Source organism: Alosa sapidissima, chromosome 17, assembly GCF_018492685.1.
Source record: "Alosa sapidissima isolate fAloSap1 chromosome 17, fAloSap1.pri, whole genome shotgun sequence".
Classification (NCBI taxonomy): Eukaryota; Metazoa; Chordata; class Actinopteri; order Clupeiformes; family Clupeidae; genus Alosa; species Alosa sapidissima.
The window spans coordinates 30,172,665-30,197,552 of record NC_055973.1 but is presented as its reverse complement, the minus strand read 5'-3'; the positions used below and the strand labels follow the sequence as shown (position 1 = coordinate 30,197,552).

At 41.5% G+C, this 24,888-nt stretch overlaps 1 long non-coding RNA gene across 1 annotated transcript in view; it reads right to left on the bottom strand.

Annotated features, from left to right (window-relative positions):
* Positions 1–23,090, bottom strand: part of LOC121687985 — a 28,774-nt gene extending 5,684 nt beyond the window's left edge. The window contains exons 1-2 of the long non-coding RNA XR_006024470.1: positions 22,838–23,090; positions 2,964–3,213 (exon numbers count right to left, since the gene is read on the bottom strand). This is a non-coding gene — a long non-coding RNA (uncharacterized LOC121687985). The remainder of the gene's footprint in view (positions 1–2,963; positions 3,214–22,837) is intronic.
* Between the last annotated feature and the right edge of the window lie 1,798 nt (positions 23,091–24,888).

Genomic DNA, 24,888 nt, shown 5'->3' with positions numbered 1-24,888 from the left:
CAAGCTTGTGTTAATGTATATGTGTATGTAATGCACGTTACTGTGATTATCAGGACTTCAAAATGGGTAATTGACGTCTGCAGTCCAGCTAACAATAGCTCTATCCACCAGGCCCTGTACTCCTGTGTAGCCTAGCCTAGTCTAACTCAGTTCTGTGTAGTCTAACTCAGTTCTGTGTAATCTAACTCAGTTCTGTGTAGTCTAACTCAGTTCTGTGTAGCCTAATCTGTGTAGTCTAACTCAGTTCTGTGTAGTCTAACTCATAGTCTAACTCAGTTCTGTGTAATCTAACTCAGTTCTGTGTAATCTAACTCAGTTCTGTGTAGCCTAATCTGTGTAGTCTAACCCAGTTCTGTGTAGCCTAACTCAGTTCTGTGTAGTCTAACTCAGTTCTGTGTAGCCTAATCTGTGTGGTCTAACTCAGTTCTGTGTAGCCTAACTCAGTTCTGTGTAGTCTAGTCTAACTCAGTTCTGTGTAGCCTAATCTGTGTAGCCTAACTCAGTTCTGTGTAGTCTAACTCAGTTCTGTGTAGCCTAATCTGTGTAGTCTAACTCAGTTCTGTGTAGTCTAAGTCTAACTCAGTTCTGCATAGTCTAACTCAGTTCTGTGTAGTCTAACTCAGTTCTGTGTAGCCTAATCTGTGTAGTCTAACTCATAGTCTAACTCAGTTCTGTGTATAGTCTAACTCAGTTCTGTGTAGCCTAATCTGTGTAGTCTAACTCAGTTCTGTGTAGCCTAACTCAGTTCTGTGTAGTCTAGTCTAACTCAGTTCTGTGTAGCCTAATCTGTGTAGCCTAAATCAGTTCTGTGTAGTCTAACTCAGTTCTGTGTAGCCTAATCTGTGTATCCTAACTCAGTTCTGTGTAGTCTAACTCAGTTCTGTGTAGCCTAATCTGTGTAGTCTAACTCAGTTCTGTGTAGTCTAAGTCTAACTCAGTTCTGCATAGTCTAACTCAGTTCTGTGTAGCCTAATCTGTGTAGCCTAACTCAGTTCTGTGTAGTCTAACTCAGTTCTGTGTAGTCTAACTCAGTTCTGTGAATGCTCCTGTAGCTCTGTGTTGTTCTAGAACCATTGCCCTGCAGGAAAGTTCTTTTGTCTCTCTCTATGAGCTGTATGCTATACTGTATGACTGACGTGGCCATAAAGCCACAGTTCATGAACTCGTGGACATTTTCCAAAAGGTTTTTTTTTTTTTTTTTTTCACATTTTCAAGTGGTTTACTAAAGTCTTGAATGTGAAATGGCTGTTTTTTTCCCGTGGATGGCAAAGGTAAGCGATATGTAAGTGATATTTTCTCCAGCAGCTGAAGCCGTCCTAAGTGCAACATCCTGCCTTTGTTTTCTGGTGTAAAGAAGCTAACTGCATATGACTCACAGAGCGGAGAGGTCGGGCTTCCCCCTGTACTCTCACGCCAACACTCGACTAGACTTGACCCCTTTAAACACGTCCAGGGGTCAGGCTTTCAGATTCTTCACCTCGCATAACATGTTGCTGGCTTAGGCGTTGACCTGCACATAGAATAAACCAAGCCGTGAGACCGGGTTGAATAAACATACACAGAAGGTTGTGCCGTAGAGTTTGGCACGCAAGAGTGTGAAAGCGATATGGAATTAATCCAGAAGCTGTTTCTCTTAAGAGCGCAGGACAGGGCAGTTTTTTGCGCTAGTTTTTGCAGTGTTATACTGATTAAATACAATTGCTCATCAGGGATTCTGTATGGTATTTTCAAGGACATCGAAAGAAAGCATGTGTGTGCCATTGTTAGATATCAATTCTCAGGAGTGTTATGGGGATGAGCAGCTAAGTGAAGAGAAAGAGTCTGTCCTTGCCTCACTTCAAAGTCTAAATGTGAAATGTAACTATACATAAACACAACTATGCAAAGGCCTTTGGTGTTCTAAAGATATGCTGCCATTTCAACAAGAAATGGTCAGCTTCTGCCATGATCAGTAACAAAATAAAGAAATGTGCAATCTATGTGCTATACTGTATGTGATATCAGAGCCAGGCATGCAAGTGAGCATGTACAGGATCTCAATAAGCTGTAAAAGCACCACAAAAGGCCCAGTCCATTGTGTGTAAAAGCACCACAAAAGGCCCAGTCCATTGTGTGTAAAAGCACCACAAAAGGCCCGGTCCATTGTGTGTAAAAGAACCACAAAAGGCCCAGTCCATTGTGTGTAAAAGCACCACAAAAGGACCAGTCCATTGTGTGTAATCAGAAAACTAAGACACATAGCAAAACAAAACCAAATCATATAGAGAGGAAATATGGAATGTAAATATGATGCCACCTGGCCAAACACAAGGGGTTCTGTCCTTGCAAAGGGCATTTCTTTAGCACTCTATGTTCCTGTGCTAATGCTGCAGAATTAGCCGTTGAATTAATGCGCCCATGACAGTTAGTCTTCCAAACTCGTGATGTCATCCAGTGTTATCTGTTCCCCCAGGGCATAACAAAGACAACGTGTCTTAAACCACTGAACTTTAGAGAGAGAGGGAGCAAGAGGGAGGAGAAGAAAGAGGAGAGAGAGAGAGACGGAGAAGAAGAGAGAAGAGAGATGGAGAGAAAGGGCTTTTATCAGTGTTGAATTATAATAGTGTGCTGTCTCCTCTCCACACCGTGCCCTGGGTTATCTAGTCCAAAATAAATTTGAAATGGAGGAAATGAGGGTTTAGACCTCTACACTGTGAGAAATAATGGCTGAATTGGAGAGGGTTGGGAAATATGGTGGCAGAGAAACCTTAAGAGCATGAGAGAGAGAGAGAGAGAGAGTGTGAGAGAGGAGAAGAGAGAGGAAGTGAGAGAGAGAGAGAGGGGAAGAGAGTGAGAGAGAAAGGGAGAGGAAGAGAGAGAGATAGGGGAAGAGAGTGTGAGAGAAAGAGAGACAGACTGAGAGAGAAAGTGTGAGAGAGAGAGGAAGAGAGAGAAGAAGAAGAGAGCAATAAAGAGCCCCTTACCTTCAGCACCTGGTGGAAACAAGCAGCAGTGGAGGGCTCAGTGTTTTCCAGGTGAAGCTTTTGATCCGTGCCCAGGTGTCAGGTGTCAAAGGAGTCTTCAGGAGAGTCTCAGGAACAGAGCCATGTTACGACGAGGATGACATGAAAGGGTCCTCGCTGCCTCCACACACACACACACACTTCACCTCTCTCAGGAACCGCAGGAGGTCTGACAGCTACGGAGACACACAGTGAGAGGGCACAGCAACACCTGGAAGAGAGACAGCTGCAGTGCTCAGTAGGGGTGCTACTGTTAAATGGCAAGATAAAAGAGTAAAGGTGAACTTGTAATAGATGTGTATGTAGTAGAGTTCTGTTAAAGGGTTTGTTCATTATTTCTTAACAGGTTCATTTACCTTTTATGTTCTCTGAGACACGTCACTGCGGAGTAATATGATAAAAAATAAATTATGAAAACTCAGCATTCCATTAAATTCAATTAAAGTACAAAGCCCACAAGAGCTTGTCTATGTTGTCACCTTGGCAAACTCAATTTCACCTGAAGAACAAGAGATGCTGACTTGATTACCGGACCCCTGCTGTGTTGCCTGTAGTCACTGCTGTGTACAACAGTAAAGCTCACTTACTCATTCAGAAAGTCAGTGAGTTCCTCAACATACACATATATCTGGTTCCCTAAATAAACACAAACACCATGAACTTTATCCTAGTGTTCATTTATTGTATTTGTTACTAATATGTTACAAATGACAACTGTAGTTATATCCTCAATAAGAATCAGTTGCAACCACTAATAACCATTCTGTAGAGAGAGAGAGAGAGAGAGAAAAATGAAGATGGTAGTGTAGTCATGTTGTTATTAAATGGAAGTTGGTATGGTAGAGTGTGTGCTATGGTAGAGTGTGTGCAATGGTGGTAGTGCGAAAGTGAACAGTGCAATAGCTTGCTTATTATTAAATATTAACTATGACTATGAAATAGACAAGAATGTAATAGAATTGCTTGACAAACAAGAAAGAAATAATATACTTTAAGAACAATATATAACAGGTTATAAGATGTACATGTAGATGTTATGAACACAGTCCAGATTGTGTAGGAGGGCTAATATAGCCTATAGGACAGTCAGGTCAGCAGACAAAATGATATGATGGTAGGGGCTGAGAGAGACAGGCTCATGCTGAAAAGTCCAAATCTCCCCTTTTGTGTGGCATTGAAGAGTTGGATGGCCCTGGGGACAAAGGACCTCCTCAACCTGTCTGTTGAGCATGATAGTGACAGAAGTCTGCCACTGAACATGCTCCTCTGTTTATTGAGCGTGCTGTGTAGTGGGTGGCGGTCATTATGATCGGCAGCATCCTGCTCATGGTCCTTTTCTCTGCAGTTGTTGTGAGTGACACCAACTCAATGCCAACAACAGAGCCAGCTTTCCTCACCAGCCTGTTCAGTCGCCCAGCGTCCCTCTTCTTAATGCTGCCTCCCCAGCACACCACAGCATAAAGAAGTCACTGGCAATGACTGACTAGTAAAACATCCAGAGGAGATTACTGCAGACATTCCTCAGGAAGTAATGCTGACTCTGTCCGATTCTGTGCATCTGTGTTGGCTGACCAGTCCAGTTTATTGTCCATGTGTATTCTCAAGTACTTATCCGTGCGGACCACCTCCACATTGACCCCTTCAAAGGAGACTGGCAACATAGGTGGCTTAACAGGAACGGTGAAAGCACAGTCCCCTGAGGCGCTCTGGTGCTGCTGATCACAGTCACAGTCAGAAGCAGTCCTTCAGCCTGACCAACTGTGGTCTCTCCGTCAGGTAGTCTGTTATCCAGGATACCAGGTGAGCATCAACCCCCATCAGCACAAGTTTGTCTCTCAATCTGACAGGCTGAATGGTGCTGAAAGGCGCTAGAGAAATCAAAGAACATGATTCTCACAGCACTTTCCCCTTGTGCAGATGAGATTGCATTCTGAGCAGCAGGTGTATGATGGCACCTTCTCCTAGTTTACAAATTTAAGCTGGTCTGTATTTGATTTTACTTTGACAAACTCCACAGCTAGCCATCTTGGTGCTCCACAGGGTCCCCACTCAAAATCCATTTCTTTCTTTTTCTGCAAGTACCTGCGTTAGCGAACAGAAATATGATTGTATAGTTTTCATAAATGAATTCCACAGCGAGCACGCTCTTGATGAATACAGGGTTGGAGTATGCAGTGTTCCCTACAGTATTAATGAAACATCACTTTTCTTTAGACAGACCTGCCTGCTATGGTGGGGACACATTCTGGTGTACGGTGTTTGGTGTGTTAATGTGCTGTGTGATTGCGGTCTTATCAGCCTATAACGACGCGACAATATATTGAGGTTCAGGCAAAGTGTGATAATATCTAACTCATAAGACATGGAAAGTGTGATAATATCTAACTCATAAGACATGGAAAGTGTGATAATATCTAACTCATAAGACATGGAAAGTGGGATAAAATCTAACTCATAATACATGGAAAGTGTGATAATATCTAACTCATAAGACATGGAAAGCACATTTCATAAAACTCGCTTTGTGCCATGCTTCTTATGCTTCTGTTGATAGGAGTCATATGTCTTTAGATTACCAGACTGCACAGGACACTAAAGACAAATTAACATCTTATTTGCTGTCAGAGTATTTCTTACAACCCATCATAAGCAGCATTCAAATAGCATTCACATAAACTCTAAGCAGCATTCAAATAGCATTCACATAAACTCAACATTAATCTGCCTTCTGGATGCTCACAACAATTATCGCTCAAAAGCGTTTTCTCATTTGCACACAAAACACAGATGACAAATGATTCGCCGAACATGACCCCCAAATGATAAATCCGAGTGAAGTAGAGGTCTCATTATTGACGTTTTGTGCTAAAAGAATTACAGAGAGGCCCTGGGAGCAAGCTGCCCTTATTCTGATAGGAAATGTATCACTATATTACTGACACAAGATTTGCTCTGTGATGAATGGGTTGGCTCTTTGATCTTGAAACACACACACGCACGCACACACACTCTCAGACACACACACTCTCAGACATACACACACACAATGGGGAGGATATGAGAAATGTATATAGTTCAGTTAACCCAATCAGCTGGAAGTGCATATTTAAATTAATCAGTGAAAAACTTTCCAAACACAAGAGCAGAAAGCAAGACTCTGATTGGCATTTACTTTTCTGTTTCATCTATAAATATTGTGTAAATATATTCCAGTTTGTTTTGTTTAGCTTTGGGGATGCCTTTCCTTCTTGTTTCCCTGGGAGGAGACACCAGAGCAGACACGTGTCTAATTAGTTGCCGTGTACGACCCTTTCAGTGGAGACAAGATAAGAGTCCTTGCATCCGCTTGCCGACACACATAGATTATACAGTGCCTTCAAGTAAAACACACACACACACACACACACTGCAACCGCCTGCCAACACACATAAATTATATGGTGCTCTCAAGTAAACAACTTTAATGGGTCAACAGGAGCATTTCTTTTTTAAGTCACAAGATGGAAGATCATCTGAAGTTAAAATAATCTGACTGAGATGAGAGTGGAAAACAGTGAATAAATAAACATATACATACATACATACATACATACAAACAGTAAAACACCCTCAGCAAGGGTTTTATGATTTTGACTTCCGAGTAGGCAGAATTAACAGAATGCAACAGTAGCTTCATGAGTTGCCAAAATCTTGAAGAAAAAAGAGAGCAAGGGATGCTAGCTGTGGTCTCTCACACAAGCTACCAGATGTTAGCTGTGATCTCTCACACAAGAGATGCTAGTTGTGGTCTCTCACACAAGAGATCCTAGCTGTGGTCTCTCACACAAGAGATGCTAGTTGTGGTCTCTCACACAAGAGATGCTAGCTGTGGTCTCTCACACAAGAGATGCTAGCTGTGGTCTCTCAAACAAGCTCCGAGATGAGATGTACATGCAGCCAATGGAACTGCCAACAGCCAAACATTTATAAGATAATTTATACCATAGAATATTACAATACAGTGCCTTGTATACTTGTTCAATTGTAAAACTGACATTAAATACCCCAAATACCAACAAGGCAAACAGTATTAGTGTGTGATCCAGAATAACAGTGCTTCCCCTTTCTTATTGTGTGTTTGCGCTTCAGTTCAGTTGCAGGGGTTCAAGATGAAAACCAAAAGCCCAGTGTTGGGTGAGCGTTGGACTTAATGTCCAGGTTGTAGCTGTGGACAATTGCTGCCTGCCATGTACACCTTCACCAGAGACTACTGGCCAGGAGCAAGGTCATCAACCTGGTGACACACACACACACACACACACTTCAGTCCTGGAGCATCTACTGCTGCTGGGAGGTCACACACACACACACACACACACACACACACCTCACCCCTTCAGTCCTGGAGCATCTACTGCTGCTGGGAGGGCACACACACACACACACACAAACCTCAACCCGTCAGTCCTGGAGCATCTCCTCCTGCTGCGAGCTGCGAGAGCACACACACACACACACACACACACACACACACCTCAACCCGTCAGTCCTGGAGCATCTCCTCCTGCTGCGAGAGCACGCACACACACACCTCAACCCGTCAGTCCTGGAGCATCTCCTCCTGCTGCGTGAGCACGCACACACACACACACACACACACCTCAACCCGTCAGTCCTGGAGCATCTCCTCCTGCTGGGAGAGCACACACACACACACACACACACACACATACACACACACCTCAACCCGTCAGTCCTGGAGCATCTCCTCCTGCTGGGAGAGCACGCACACACACACACACACACACATACACACACACCTCAACCCGTCAGTCCTGGAGCATCTCCTCCTGCTGGGAGAGCACGCACACACACACACACACACACACACACACACACACACACCTCAACCCGTCAGTCCTGGAGCATCTCCTCCTGCTGGGAGAGCACACACACACACACACATACACACACACCTCAACCCGTCAGTCCTGGAGCATCTCCTCCTGCTGGGAGAGCACGCACACACACACACACACATACACACACACCTCAACCCGTCAGTCCTGGAGCATCTCCTCCTGCTGGGAGAGTACGCACACACACACACACACACACACACCTCAACCCGTCAGTCCTGGAGCATCTCCTCCTGCTGGGAGAGCAGTGGTCAACGGTGCCATAAACACGATCCCCCACCGCCACCCTCTGCAGCCAGCCACAGGATACTTGGCCCTCCTGGGGGAACAACGTCCCCTGATTCCTTGTTCATGTAAATTAGCAGACAGGAAATATAACCCATTTGCAGCTTATAGCTACAGTAGGGTGGAAACTCACACAGGATTTGTAGCGAAGCTACTTACACTGATACATATGCATCCTGACCTTACTATGATATCCAGTTATATAATACATAGGAGCAGTGCTATCCAGAATAGGAGCACTGACACAGCGCTGAGTCACTGGTGAATACTGAGCCTCAGATTCATATCACACAACATGGTGCCCTTGGACAGTATAATGCTTTTGGGGGTGAGTCCCAGTTAAAAGATTACATCTAAATGATCATCAAAGTCACATACCAGCTGTCTGTTTAGTGTATTGTATTTATTTTTCTGTTCTGTGCTTGGGCTAAATGGGGAACTCCCTTTAAGGCGTTTACTGTGTGCTGTGCTGTGCTGTGCCGTGCCTATTGACTTGTACTGTTAAATCACCCAGCTTGGTGTGTCTCTTGTGGAGCACTCTGACTTGCCTCTAGGTTGGGGATGTTGCATCCCTCTCCTAAGTTCCCTGGAAACAAGCCTAAGCCCTGAGTAGACTTTTCTTGTTAAATAAATCATTTTATATTTTTGTAAACCACATCTCTGCCTTTTCAGTCAACGAACCTGTGTAACTTGTTATCATCATGTGTGGGGTGTCCCTGGGGTGGCGTAGTCTAGGGCAAATATCCTGTAATGCCACATAGGCATCTCTGATTTGTTGTTTGTGACTGGAGAACAGGACACCAGAGGGGCTGTGGCGCTGTATCTGCTCTGCTCCTCTGAGTGATGGGCCTGCCTTATCTGGACATGCTCTTATCTGATCTGAGATCTGTCTGCGCCACTGAGAGCTATTCAGGCCAAGAAGGAGCACCTTATTAAAAACACTTACTGCACCTGATGAAGATGGAGGAGGGAACCCCCATACTGAATAAGCCATCTCCATGGTAACTGATAAACAATTGGCCAATCTCATATTAAATGCTACATGAATAAATCACCAAATGAATGAGTAACCACAAAGGGTGTATATTTGTGTGTATATTTATAGTTTCTGAGAGAACACTTAGGCCAGTAAAGAGCCATTATGTGTATGAGCCAAGAACATATCAACAATTTTTTTTTTTTTTTTGGGTAGGCCTATACATGTTTGCATTTTCACCTGTAACTATATTAAACTATTCGGTGAATTTTGCTAGTTTTGATTTTTAAAAATATCCTTAAAAGTTTGGGCATATGATGAGAGAGAGAGAGGCTGGCGGCTGCAGGTTTCGTGGCTTCCGTGACGTCAGTCCCCCACAACAGAAGTAACAAAATGTGTTAATTGCATTAATATTTTTTTAAGTGGTATGTATTTTAAAGTTAATCGCGATGATTAACATGTTAATTTTGACATCCCTAGTTTATACATGACCTAAGGAATCTGTGTGTACACTTCTAGAGAGCTAAGTGGAATGTAAGCATCTGCTTTTATCCACTAATTATGTTTTAATCGCAACTAGGTAGGATGACTAGGGATGTAGTGGTAAAATAAGAGGTGGGTAAACTATGAATTCTGTGAGGTGGACTGCGCCATGCGGAATCGGATTTTTTAAAAAGGCATTCAGAACATGTTTGATGATGGTGGAGGTTATTGTCCAATGTTTATAATAATATTAGTGTAATGGTTTCTAGAGTGTACATATTGTGAATGTGGATAATACAGTGTGATTTTTGAATGTTAAAAGTTGCTATTGGTGAATATACTCTTTTGAGAAGGGGATAAACTCTTACAATTGAATTTGAATGCTTGGAGGTGAAAAAAGCATGTCAGTCTTAATGGCCCCTAAAAGAAGAATGTTTCAGGACAAGAGACTACAGCTGACATATAATAAAGCATCCTCAAGGTACAGAGGAACACACTAATAATGCATGCAGGGCTGAATTAGCCAATACCCTTTACTAATTAAAATTGAAAAAAGAGCTATCAAATTCTTCGAACATCTCAAAACAAGCGACCCCAACTCCTATTGTTATAAAGCCCTAAAAAGCCAAGAGATGAGTGTAAAAACAAGTCCCCTCATCCAGCTAGTCCTGAGACTCACACATAATAATAGTACAACTAACACAACTAATAGTCAGCCTCAGGACCTTGCCACCCTTTCTCAAACAATTCGGCCTAACCAAATTATAAATGGGTCAGTGACAGATAAGGGTTGGTAAGATGAGAAAATTAAAAATATGTTTAAACCTTAAAAACAAAACATGCCTGAGGTTTGCTAAAGTGTATACTTTGTATTTCTGTTGTATTCATATTATTTAATATAACGTGTATGCTATTTTTTAACAAAAGATAGAACTAACAGCCTGTTAAATTGTCAAATGGTGTAACCACAAAAATGACAAATATCTAATATTTCACACCTTCTAGAGTTCATGCAATTGCTCTCATGAAATTATTACTTTATTTTGTAATATCCTAAGAGAATATGTTTTATTACAGTTATTTCTAAATTTAAATTATATGGGTTTTTCATTGTACTGAGCAAGACCATATGCTGTAAACATCTTGTTTTCTGTCTATTCTTTGACCATTTGAGTAAAAATGGTTTAAACAACCATTATTACAGTAAAGTAGAGTATTAAATCATTATCCATATTCATTTTTTTGTACATTATTAGTATTTTAGACAAAATACTGGTTACACCAATTGACATAAATCGGTTACACCAATTGACCATAAAACGTTTATAGCAATAGGACAAGAAATTGACAAAAATAGGCATCAAGGTAAACTGAATTGAATATTTTGATATGTATTCATGTCATTCATCATATTCCATATCAAATATCATTTCATAACATCAATGAAGAAACTTGTGTTCTATTTGATTTCAATTCAGTTCTCAGACAATTTCAGTCTATACCCATTATTTTCAAAGAGAGTGAGATAAAGGGCCCTATTTTCACGATGGAAAACCTGGCACAAAGCGTATTATTATTCTGACGCAAAGTTTTTTCCTATCTTATACTTCACTTTTATTAAATAATGCGCCCAGGGGTGTGGCAATTACCGACATAAGGTGTGGTCTGGCACATGATCTAAAAATCGCTATCTTATACCGTCTAAAAAGCATTATGCCACTGACCAAGAAAAGCCTGGTCTATAGCGAAAGTCGCATATGAAACACAGCTGAAGACGCACTGTCACGAAATGTAAGCAGCAATTCCTCTGCAGAATAAATGTCCTTGGGTTATTTATTCAGTCATTCAAACATTATAGGGTTAAGTTTTGCTTTTTTCAGGCTATGTTTTTGCTGGTAACCCATTGTCAGTCAATATTGAAAGTAATTAACTGTGTATAACTTTTGTTGTTGACTATGACACCACAGTGAAGTTAGTTTCACTTTGCCTATATCTTCAATTAATAGACAAGTGCAGTTGTGTGTAGCCTATACTCTACTCGGTTTTAGTGAAGAATGGCTTAGTGGAATATCTGTTTTACGGTCTTGCGTACAAGCAGATTCCTTCAAATACACTATATGCTGACTATCAAAATACTGATGCGCTGTTTGAAGTTGCCCTGCTTGCTGTTAAAGGGAATGACAGATGTCCTCCTCATTGGTTTAAAGGATGCCCAAAACACACCCATGACTGATTAAGAAACATAAGAGCCACCTTTTTGCGCCAGGCACCTGACGTTTGATATCAAAACCACCACGAATGTGGACTGGACAAACCCCTAAATGTATTTACGCTATTTGCTAGTGACCATGCATTTTATATTGCTAAATTAGGGCCCAAAGTGTGTGTGAGAGAGAATAAGAGTGAGTGAAAGAGTGGGTATGATGATTTCTCAACAACCAACCAACAGCAGGATCTGCGTTGACATGCACTCTGTGGCGAGACAAGTTTTTCTTGGTTGTAAGTGGCATCCATTGGGGGACAAGAGGTACATTTTATATATAATAAATGTATTTATATTATTTATTTATAATTTGAACATACTGTTTACATACATCATAATAAAATATAAAAAAATAATTATGGAAGTTTAAATTTAAAATGAAAAGCTTTGACATTTCTATTTAAAAGCAAAATTTGCAGGCTTTATTATGGACAACTATGTACACACTTCACCTTTATGTGAATATTCAAACACAGCAGGATCTGCTGATCATCTGCTGTGATCTGAATATTCAAACACAGCAGGATCTGCGTTGACATGCACTCTGTGGCGAGACAAGTTTTTCTTGGTTGTAAGTGGCATCCATTGGGGGACAAGAGGTACATTTTATATATAATAAATGTATTTATATTATTTATTTATAATTTGAACATACTGTTTACATACATCATAATAAAATATAAAAAAATAATTTTGGAAGTTTAAATTTAAAATGAAAAGCTTTGACATTTCTATTTAAAAGCAAAATTTGCAGGCTTTATTATGGACAACTATGTACACACTTCACCTTTATGTGAATATTCAAACACAGTTTTTACATTAAATTGAATATTTTATGATTATTATGATTTATCAACATTTTTAAAAGGTCATACCATTTGACATGTAACCTAAGCTTGCCTGGTCATGGCCTAAAAACACTATTATGTTACTTTAAGAGAGTTGCTAACCTTGACTCATAGCAGTTGGGGTCTTGAAGGGTCCTTCTCTATGACATAATTTCCTGTCACATGATTCTCTGACATAATACATACAAAATTGTTCCTTAAATGGTGGTTACACCACTTGACATTTTAAGTGGTTGATGTGACAGACACGATTCCCCATATTAATTCAAACATTCAGAACAATGGGGTTTCATTACTTGTATTAAATATAGAAATGTTCTTGTGCAAGATCATGCCAGATTATTTTAGAAGGGATTTTGGTGTGAATATCACATTTTTTTCAGCAAGTGTAATTATTTGGTTCATGTTTTTGTGGTTACACCGTGTTGACAATTTTACCCAAATTCAGTTAATACTCTTTCAAAATTAAATAAATCCAAAACTTTAAGATTAGGGTTTGATGAAAATGATATTTGAAAATAATTTGTCAATTATTTTCAAATTTTAACCATTTTAAATGTATGTAACCCATATGTACACAAAAAAATGAGCGTCACGTCATTGACCCAAATGCAGAAAAACAAAATTACTTATCATATTGGACTGAAACAACAAAAAGACAAAATAAACTTCAATGTTATTTGGCCCTAAACAGAGAGTACACTGTGGCAGACTACCTATCCACAGTCACTGATACCAGACAGAGAAAAAACTTGACCAGGTACAGACTAAGCAATTACAGTCTGGCTATTGAGAAGGGCAGACACAGGCAAACCTGGCTGCCCAGAGAAGACAGGCTGTGCACCAATTGCAACCAAGGTGCCATAGAAACAGAGCTTCACTTCTTGGCTGAATGCGGCCAATGGAAAGAAATACGAGATCAATTCTTTCCTAAATTCAGAGAAATGCATCCAGACCTTCAAAACTCTAAGGATCTAAGTCTAAGAATACTATTAGGAGAGGAACAAAAGAGCGCAAGAGTCGCAGCAAGATTTATAGATGCTTGCCATAAACAAAGGGAGTCACTTCATCAGTGAAGCACACAAAAAGTCAAATACACACACACACACACACCATCACATACTGTACACACACACACTGCCGTTGCAGTAATGTATGATGCATGATGTTTTGTTTTATGTCTTAACACACTACTACGTACATGTATGCTTTGGCAATACAAATTGTATTTTTTGTCATGCCAATAAAGCTCAATTGAATTGAATTGAATTGAATTAATAAGAGAGAGAGAGCGAAAGTGAGAGAGAAACAGAGAATTAGAGAGACAGAGAAAGAGAGAGTGAAAGAGGGAGAGAAAGGGAGGCTAAATGTCAAAGACCCAACCGACTTTCAAAGCCCTGAACCTCAAAAGACTTAAAACAGACATGGCTGGTAAATGATTGAATGTGAGAGGTTGTAAGGCCTCAAAATGCTGTTAACCGCAAAGGGACAGCACTGGGATATATCGTTACATTGATGACACCAAAAACATGTTGCATACAATTTCCCTTTCAGCTCCCTTTGTTTTCTGGGTTTTAAAGCTTTCAGACTTTCCCTCAGGGTGATCCAGTGTCACATCACATCGCTCCAAACTGTGCGTGATTCCCTCCGGAAAGCCTGCAGAAATGGCAACTTACACAAAGGGCTCAGAAAGTCTGCAAGAGAGCCCACTGTTTACCATTTGAGAGTTGGACAGGCCTAAGCCTACACAAACATAGCAGGGACACAGCTCAAAGTGTACTAGGAGGGCGTCGGGTACGTGAGGAACGACGAGAAGGAACAAATGGATTCAGCCTCCAGAGACCAGCTGATTGATTCTGCAATGATCCCGAACCTTCGCCACCTGGCACTGATCCCGAACCTTAGCCACCTGGCACTGATCCAGAACCTTCGCCACCTGGCACTGATCCCGAACCTTAGCCACCTGGGACTGATCCCGAACCTTAGCCACCTGGCACTGATCCAGCGGGACATGCAGGCCTGAAGGAAGCAGGAAGTCTGATGATAGCCAGCAGCATGTCTGCCACGGCTTTCAGGAAACTCACATTTGTTTTGTACTCCATCAAAAACCCTGCAAACTATAACAGGACTCCGTAGTAAATAGCAAGTCGCTAAAACATGCTCACAGAAATGTATGCCTCTGTGCATGTGTTCGTACCATGGTTTTGAATGTGGCAAAGTAATTAGCAGCAGGCCGGTTGCAGTGCACGTGTCCAGGGTAATTCAGTCTTCCTGGGGAAACGTGTCGAGTCACAGGCCCTGGCCAGATGGAGGAAACAGACGAACAGACGGCCATTACCCTCCTGCGACCAACACCCACCTGAGGCTATCATACTGTCCAGATGAACATTAGTGCAGAAGATCTACGTATGGGTGTGTATGTACCACTGGTCCCTGAACAATCACATATCGTCTAATGAGGTTTGAGTAACCCACTGGTGCCGCTATAGCAGTGAGTTCTGTAAGAGTTTGGCGATTAGTAATGCCTATACAATGGGATCCTATGCTGATTGGTTATGCCTGTTTGCTGCTACCACTCTGTTCTTATTAAAAGAAGCTACTAGTTTCATGCAAGCTGCATCTCCATGCCTCTCTATGATAAATATTAACAAATATAAAACACGTGAAAGTTATAATATATAGTGTGTGACCACCCTGGATATTCATGGTGTCTCAGCACACTGGGTGTTCCCATGACGACCCTATGCAGTATGCAGACAAAGAGGCAGGCAGGCAGGCAGGCAGGGGGAAGACAACCATCAGTGCTCATTTAACAGAACCTTGAGTATGACTTTGGGACTCCTCTTACATAATTTAGAGCTTCTCTCAGCTAAACAGCAGATTTCACAGCAGACAGGTGGACAGATTGAGAGACAGATGAAGAAAGAGAGAGAGAGAGAGATAAAACTTTGGTCAGATTGATTAGTTCTTTTGTTTACAGTGCTGCAGGTCTCATCAATCTTCTATGTAGAGGCCTTGGTCTGATGTATGAGGTTCTTGTCTATGAGCAAGCACAGGCCGGTAGGCAAGACCTGTCTCATAATGAATCACCACCATGTCAGCTAAATATCAATATTTAATATATAGGTGAAAAGCACCACTGGCCACATTTACATACTGTAGGAGAATCACATCCTTGCATCACAGACTCACTCCTGGCTTGTAAATTGACCATTACTCAGTGAGTGTGTACAGATGAGTGCAGTAATCACAGCTCATGCTCCCCTGTGCACAAGAATGTGAGCAGTCAAGCGTCACATGCAGCCGACAAGGAATCAATCTCCAGAGAGGGAGAAGAGAAATATAGAGTGATGTGTGTGTGGAGTCTTAAAGAGCGATGTGTGTGTGTGGAGTCTTAAAGAGCAATGTGTGTATGGAGTGTTAAAGAGTCTTAAAAAGCGATGTGTGTGTGGAGTTTTAAAGAGCGATGTGTGTGTGGAGTCTTAAAGAGCAATGTGTGTATGGAGTGTTAAAGAGTCTTAAAGAGCGATGTGTGTGTGGAGTTTTAAAGAGCAATGTATGTGTTGAGTCTTAAAGAGCAATGTGTGTGTGGAGTCTTACGGTGTGTTTCCACACAACGAAATTTTGCATCGCTCTCATTGAGGTTGAATGGAGACGAAATTCGCCCTAGTTGGGCGAAATAAAAGCGAATCGCCAGGCAGGCGAAACAAAGTTGGCCAAAGTTTAACTTTATTTAAATGAGGACCATTCGAGAACCAATCAGGTCCGCGTCTTTGTGTTTGGAGGCGGGAGTTACAAAAAAGTCTGACCAAGATGGCGGAGACTACCTGAGCTGTAACACGAACATTTGTCTGTGATTAAAATGTTTCTACACGAACATTGGCACTTGTATCAACACGAATTGTGGTTTATATGCCACACGAACTTAGTCAGAGCACATACACCACTAAATAGACCACTATATATGTTAGTTTAAGCACTCAATCTTTTTAGCTAGCTGACAGGCGAAATGCTAGTATTTTAGGACATTGGATTGCATTGTAAACCTAGCTAGACAGCTAGGCTACATGCTGCAACGCAGGTATGAAATATATTATGTCTTATTGACCTTGTTGTTTCTATGAACATGAATTGTTGTTTATAGGCAACATAGTCTTAGTCGAGTCATAAAGACCCCTGGATATCTTCATTAAGTACTTAAACGATTGAATTAGCTGATTAGCCTAATTAGCTCGCTTGCCACCACTAGCTAGACACTGCAGTCAAAAGGTTAGCGGTTTCGCCATCACGCCCCCGAGGCGAAATTTCGCTGGCCGAAAATCGCGAGGTGTTTCGCTGTGTGGAAACACACCGTTAAAGAGCGATGTGTGTGTGGAGTCTTAAAGAGTGATGTGTGTGTTGAGTCTTAAAGAGTCTTAAAGAGCGATGTGTGTGCGATGTGTGTGTTGAGTCTTAAAGAGCGATGTGTGTGTGGAGTCTTAAAGAGCGATGTGTGTGTGGAGTCTCAAAGAGCGATGTGTGTGTGGAGTCTTAAAGAGCGATGTGTGTGTGGAGTCTCAAAGAGTGATGTGTGTGTGTGGAGTCTTAAAGAGCGATGTGTGTGTGGAGTCTTAAAGAGCGATGTGTGTGTGGAGTCTCAAAGAGCGATGTGTGTGTGGAGTCTTAAAGAGCGATGTGTGTGTGGAGTCTTAAAGAGCAATGTGTGTGTGGAGTCTTAAAGAGTCTTAAAGAGTCTTAAAGAGCGATGTGTGTGTGGAGTCTTAAAGAGCGATGTGTGTGTGTGGAGTCTTAAAGAGTGATGTGTGTGTGGAGTCTTAAAGAGCGATGTGTGTGTGGAGTCTTAAAGAGCGATGTGTGTGTGGAGTCCTTGGAGATCTCGTAGACGTCTGGAGGCAGCCACAGCACTGCTGCTGAAAGGGTCCGTTTTTCATCGTCCATTTTCATTTCTGCGAGCTTCTCGTAACCATCACGGATCATCGTTGTTTGTATTCATTTGTGATGTTTGCTTTGATGTGCCCTCTATTCAGTTTTACCGTGATCTTATGTGCCTTTTGATCACCGCTGCATCAAATCTCTCTATGGTCGCTCTTCTTTTAACAAGCTCTGGTATTTAATAGATGATGGATTGTTTTGTTTGATTAATATGATCTGCTATATATTTGCAACTACTTTATGGTCCACTGATGCTTGCATTTACCTCTAGTGATTTGAATAACAGAAACCCATATTGTCAAGTGAATATGTAGGTCACACAATACCTGGTAAACAATTAAATCAAATAGAAACATATCCAGTAGCAAACAGAGGATCTAACTTTTTATGTGGATTGTAATTCTGGAAGCTAGTTTATGAATGTTAATGCTCCGGTAAACGAGGTTGTAAATGTTTGATGGGAGACCTTTATGGTGCAGTGGTCACACTTCAGAAACTGCTGAGTCAACTGCACCATCTGGTCCCATATTTTAATCTACCTAGGGACACTAGGCAAGCCTGATGCTTTTTCTCTACGAAACTCCCCCTCGCTCGGTCTGAAGCTCTATTTCTTTTCTTTGCATCTTCCGTCAAGGGTTTTCGCTGCTTCTTCGCCGGCTCTGCCATTATACACACGTTTGCAACAATCTCTAGCATTTCGTTAGCCTGCCTCTGTGCTGTAAACTGATCCTGCTTCGGTCGGCGGGTAGGATACACCGAACTTGCAAGTGGGATATTCTTCCTACAGACAGTAGGGACGGGCGATAAAGCCTTCATTCGCCCCGTAATGAGTCATTTAACCATATACCGACTTACAAAGATGATTAATTAACACGAAAACGTTGCCCTTACCCTTGTATTATCCTCAAATCTTACCGACACTTTATCCTTGGGGTCAATTTGACCCCAGCTAAATAAACCCTCAGAAAATGATTATAATTCATACTTTTACCCAGTTTTTTTGTGACAGGTACTTAATAAGAGTGTAACAGCCACCACCAAAAGCCCTACAAAACAATCCCACCCCCCTACACCCCTTTATGAACCTTGGAACCCTGGCTGGCAATATTGCCCATCCAGTGTCAGCAGCCCAAAGACTTGCTGTTGCTTCCCCTTTTGACTTATATAGTCCTGCCAAAATGACTTATATGTAATATGTACTTGTGTATGTAATAATGATAATAACAATATGTTCTCATACTATTCAAATAATAATATCCATAATGTGTCAAATATTCATGTATCCTATGTTTCATACAGCTGGGGTCAAACTGACCCCAAGGAACATCAATGTACAAAATATTTGTACAGGACATTGAAAACAAATTATTGTACAAATTTCATGCTAACTCTGTTGTACCCTTCAATTGAGGAAAAGTCATGAAACATGAAGCAAAAAAAAAAAAGTGAACCATATATTTTATGATGTTAAACGTTGCTTGGGGTCAAATTGACCCCAAGGATAACATGAGGGTTAAAAGTAAACACAAACTGATGGGCAGGAAAATAAAAAAACAATTAAACCGCAGACACGAGACAGTTTATTTCTCATCTATGAATCTGCCTAATGAGACAAAACTATTTGAAAAAAAGATATTTGCTGCTATAGTATTGCGTACAGAACTCATGACTGGAGGAAAACACAAAGTTCAAATTGAAAGCACAATTAATCAGATAACTGACATTTATAAGGGTGGCATATTTCATATTGATTTTCAAAAATTGATTGATTGCAATCTCCAGTGAATGAGGACAATCTCAGCATCCATCACCTCAGAAAGGCTGAGTTTATATGTATCCATTTCTTACCTTATATCAGGTTTCATAAAGGTAAACAAGTAACGACAGGCCACTGCTAAATCAGTATTTTAAGTCAACAAAATTCTGGAGAAACAATAGCCTGACGAGCCAGATCCACATTAAAATATAGGGTCTGGGCACTCACCGTTCGCAGTTCTCAGTCCGAGGGACGGGATAATCGGTTGTCTTTCAAATTCCCTCTGCACGCAATAGGACAGCGCTGAGTCCCATGCGTTTTCCCACCAGAGGAGCTAGTTGGCTAGTTCAAACTTTTGCCAACTTAAAGCAACCTTAACTCGTGTCACACTGTTGGCCAACAGCAACATCCATCTTCTTTGTTTTCAAGTAGCAGGGAATTCAAGCAAAACCGTTGCAACTCTGCCATAAATCATTATGTTAAGCCTGTCTGACGACTCTATACATATATATTGATTGGCCTGATAGAAGTTTAATTTTTCGAGCTCACAAGCCAATGGAGAGTTGCTAGACTAGCCCTGGAAGCAAATGTAATTTGCTGCCGCTAGGGTGCATCTAGATTTTTAGGCTAGAGAAACAACATAGAAAGGTTTCTTCCCTGGACACTGCATCTACTGTACCATGTATCTAACAATAACCTAATTCTCAATGAGCCTCTGGAACAAATACAACCGAGGGCCATTCATAAGCCATTAATAGAAATGTCAGAAATGCAATATGCACGTGTAAAACTCCAGAAAAAGAACCACAGACTGGAACTAGGCCTCCAGTCCAAGGACCCAGGGGACCTTGGTGACCAAACAACCCAAACGAAGTGCACATATTGAGGGGAGGAAGCACCTGTTCTGGGTCCGTGGGACTCCTTAATGTCTCGCGACTTCCCTTACAGCTATAGAGCGTCTTCTGCCATGGAGTGGGGGCTTTTTTTATCCACACAACTTCCGCAAGCAAAGGCCAGCACTGGACAACAGGAGGTAGGACAAGAAAATAAGCAACCCCCGACTCCTCTGCTTTATTCAAACCATCTGTTTATCTGTGACGTGCAGGCAACTCTGGCCCTGACTGGAGCAGTGTGGAGCAAGAGTCTGTTGCAAAGACACAGGCCTTTAGATAGTGTCTACCCAATTAAAATGCAAACGGCCTCAGTGCACTGCTACAGTACCTGCTTATGTGCACTCAAAAGATGGAGGTGAAAACGTTTCTCCGGCTTGCACATGTGCAAAGGGCTCAGTGCACTGATGGAGGTAAAAACGTTTCTTTTGCTTGCACATGTGCAAAGGTGGACACTGAGAGCAGGAAAAGCCAAAACTCCACCCATCCACTTCCTCATTAACTCCACCCATCCACCTTCTATATATATATATTGGTGATATATGAAGCCAGAACTGAAATGGCAATATCCAATGATCTCACAGAGAAATCCATACACAGAGCTAGAGAGTTCCTATGTCTTGCTATCGTTCTGCTCTCTCAAGGACAAAGGTTATGCAGGACTAAAGAAAGCACTTCACTTTACTTGTCTTAGCTCATATACTGTGCAATTCATAGTTGCATACTACAACTTATTGGCCATTTTAATTATTGAGTTATTAAGTATTGATGTACTGGTTTTATAAGGAGATATAGCTGCCACCATGCTATGTATTGATGTATTGGTTTTATAAGGATATATACTGTAGCTGCCACCATGCTATGTATTGCTGTATTGGTTTTATAAGGATATATACTGTAGCTGCCACCATGCTATGTATTGATGTATTGGCTTTATAAGGATATATACTGTAGCTGCCACCATGCTATGTATTGATGTATTGGATTTATAAGGATAGAGGAGAAGAACGTCCTCCTGATGTTCCCGCTTGTGCTCTGCATTTAAAGTGTGGCTCATACTGACATGTCCAGAGGGACTTTCTGGGCAAGAGTAATGGATGAAGGATAGATGGAATGGTTATTTGCCTCTTGCGTTTTTTTCTTTGCAAGGAAAGAGTTTTTCATGAAAGCTTTTTCCTTTTTTAGAGTTTGTGTTTTGGTCAGAGTTTCCCCTGGAGGCTCTGGTGGTCTATTTTGTTTGGTTTTAACCTGCTTCACTCTGTTACCCTGTTGGATTCCTATCCCATTAGTGTCTGCGGAAATGGATTTTGTGCTCTGATGGACTAGGTCATAGCAAACATTACGGAACATCAGAGAAAACATTTCTCCAAGATTCATTTTATGTTACAGTTCTGGAAGAGCTAAACTTTATACATCTAATTTAACACATATGAATTAAACATATTCATAAATGTGACAGTGTATCTACATGATATTTTAAGACATTATTATTATTATTATTATTATTATTATTACTGTTATTTGTGGTTCCATGATTTCACTGCCTCTGATGGGGTGTACTAAATGGTTTCACTGGATTGACTGAAATGCAGCAGGACGAGTCCCTTGGTGTAATTCTCCAGCCTCGCTCCGTGTCAAGAGAGCTGACACAGACTTTGTTCTTCACGGCTAGTCGGTCAGACGCAGCTGCTAATGAGCCAATTAGACGAGATATTAACTGACGCAGACTGACAACTGTTGAAGTGGGAGAGACGGGTAGAAAGCCCACGTTGTTGTAGCCCGAGCTCCTGTAGCGGTCTGGCGGTGTGGCCGAGTGTGGTCCACATGTGGCCAGGGCAGGCCGGACGTGTCTGTGTACTTATTAAGGCAGCTTTAGTGTGATAGAAAGAGGTTTAATTTTGATGAAAGAGGAGGGCTCGTCTCCTCTCCTGTCAGATATCTCCCACTCCTTTCATCTCCCTTCTCCAGGGATAACGAATAGCTTACTACTCGCCAGGGCTAATACACATATAGCTTACTACTCACCAGGGCTAATACACAAATAGCTTAGGCCTACTCGCCAGGGCTAATACACGTATAGCTTACTACTCGCCAGGGCTAGTGCTAATAAAATGATAGCCTATTTGGTGAGAGGGAGATGCTTATAATGCAGGACTTAAAGCTATAAAAATGTCTGTGTCTTAAGTTATCAGACATTTATGAGGACGTCATATGTTGTCTCATTGCTTATTTTCAAATCTTAAGCATACCAGCTCACGCCTGAATTTAGGCACGGTGCCTGAACACTTTAAGCCTGATAATGTGACAATATGTCCATCGTGTGATAACGAAAATATGACTAGGCCTACTGTTCTAAGCAGGTGTACAGGCTGTAACTGTTGGCTAAGTTCAGACACTCATGAAAAACTGATGCTATCTGGGAAACATTCTCTAACAGCAGTCAAGTTGTCATTGTTCGTGTCAAACACTTTGTGAATTTGTTGTAACATTAAAAGATGACTTACTACTCTGTGCTCAAAGTGATGCTCGAAGCTAGTGATGTGCCCAATGAAGCGAGGGTTCGGAGCTTGTGTCGAGCAGAAAGGGGCGTGCCAGATGAAGCCCCGATTCGAGGCTTGTGTCGTTTCCATAAAAATCATGTGACTGATGACAAACGAGGCCTCAGTTTGTGAGTGTGACGTCTGAAGCTTCGTTTGGGACACACACCCACGTGACTGCTTCGGAATCTGATTCAAAGACTTTGAATTGCGCGAACAGGGCACCTGTTCTAGTGTCGGAATGTGTTGTATTGTATTGCAAGAGTCAGGCGAAATTTGTGTTTCTATAGGGTAGCCCTGTTTTATAGGATGCTTTCTCTAGGCTATTTGTGAATTTACGTTCTTTTCTTTGTGGAAAATGTCCATAATCCATAATGTCATGCACATAGTAATAAAGAAGAAATAGCTTAGGCCTAGCCTAAAGCTTTGCCATTTAGAACAACGACATTAAAACGTGTCTGTGTCTTGTCTCAACTTCAATCATGTAATTTAAAAGCAATACAGGCTAATAATTTGGGGGCAGCCGTGGCCTACTGGTTAGCACTTCGGACCTGTAACCGGAGGGTTGCCGATTCAAACCCCGACCAGTAGGCACGGCTGAAGTGCCCTTGAGCAAGGCACCTAACCCCTCACTGCTCCCCCAGCGCCGTTGTTGCTCTGGGATTAGTGTGTGCTTCACCTCACTGTGTGTACACTGTGTGCTGTGTTTCACTAATTCACGGATTGGGATAAATGCAGAGACCAAATTTCCCTCACGGGATCAAAAGAGTATACAGTACATGTATATGTACATGTATACACTATGTATACACATGTAGGCCTAACAATGATAGCTGACATAATATTTTCCTTTATTGAAAGTTTGATTAATGAATCGTCAAAAATATGTTGGGCCATATGGCCTATGGTTTAATTAGGCGCCTGGTCGTTTCTTTTTCACTCTCGTCCATAGCGTGTTGAGGTTGATAATACTTCGTCCTGGTTCAGAAGCTAAGTAGTGTCTACTGCGGTCGTTAAGTGTATGGGAGACCAATTGGATAATTGACTGGGATAACACATAATTTCACGCCTCCACCGTAACACCAATCTTCACGTGATAACGAGTGACAGGATTATGTTGACTAATCGTATTTTATTGTATTGAATTGAGATAAACAGAAATGCAAATTTCTTGCAACACTTTTAATGTAATGAATGAGAACATTTCGAAGCTTTGGCATTGTGTTGAATGGCATTCTTTTCACTAGTCCGTGCCTGCTATAATTTATGCAAACCACAAGATGTCGCTGTGATTTCCTTGTCTTCCATGTTTCGAAGCTTCGGCACATTACTCGGCACATTAGGGAAAGGCTTCATTTACCCATCACTACTCAAAGCTCCAGTTGTTTCCTCTGAGGGTGAACGAAACTTTCGGTAGCAGAATCACGTGAACAATTCCAAGATATGCTTTTTTTTCATTGGTTGTTGTGTTAAAATCTTACCCAGATACATTAGTGCTATTTTCTGATTGGTTATTGTGTAGCCCCTTTCTTTTTTTGATTGGCTGGTAAGTGGCAGAACCGTCTAAGAACTCCAGGGGAGACGCGCTTGATTCCTGCCGGTTCCATAGTTAATGCGGCGCAGCCATAGACATTTTGGAACTGCAGCATATTAAAAATATATCATAAATATTTTTTCTGTGTGAGAAACACAATGTGTGGTGTGAGTGCTTGACTAAAGACCCAAATGAGTGTCACGCTCAATGTGTGACACTTGAGAGCCCTGTAATACACAAATAGCTAACTCGCCAGGGCTAATACACAAATAGCTTACTCGCCAGGGCTAATACACAAATAGCTTACTACTCGCCAGGGCTAACACACAAATAGCTTACTACTCGCCACTCGCCAGGGCTAACAGACAAATAGCTTACTACTCGCCAGGGCTAACACACAAATAGCTTACTACTCGCCACTCGCCAGGGCTAACAGACAAATAGCTTACTACTCGCCAGGGCTAACACACAAATAGCTTACTAC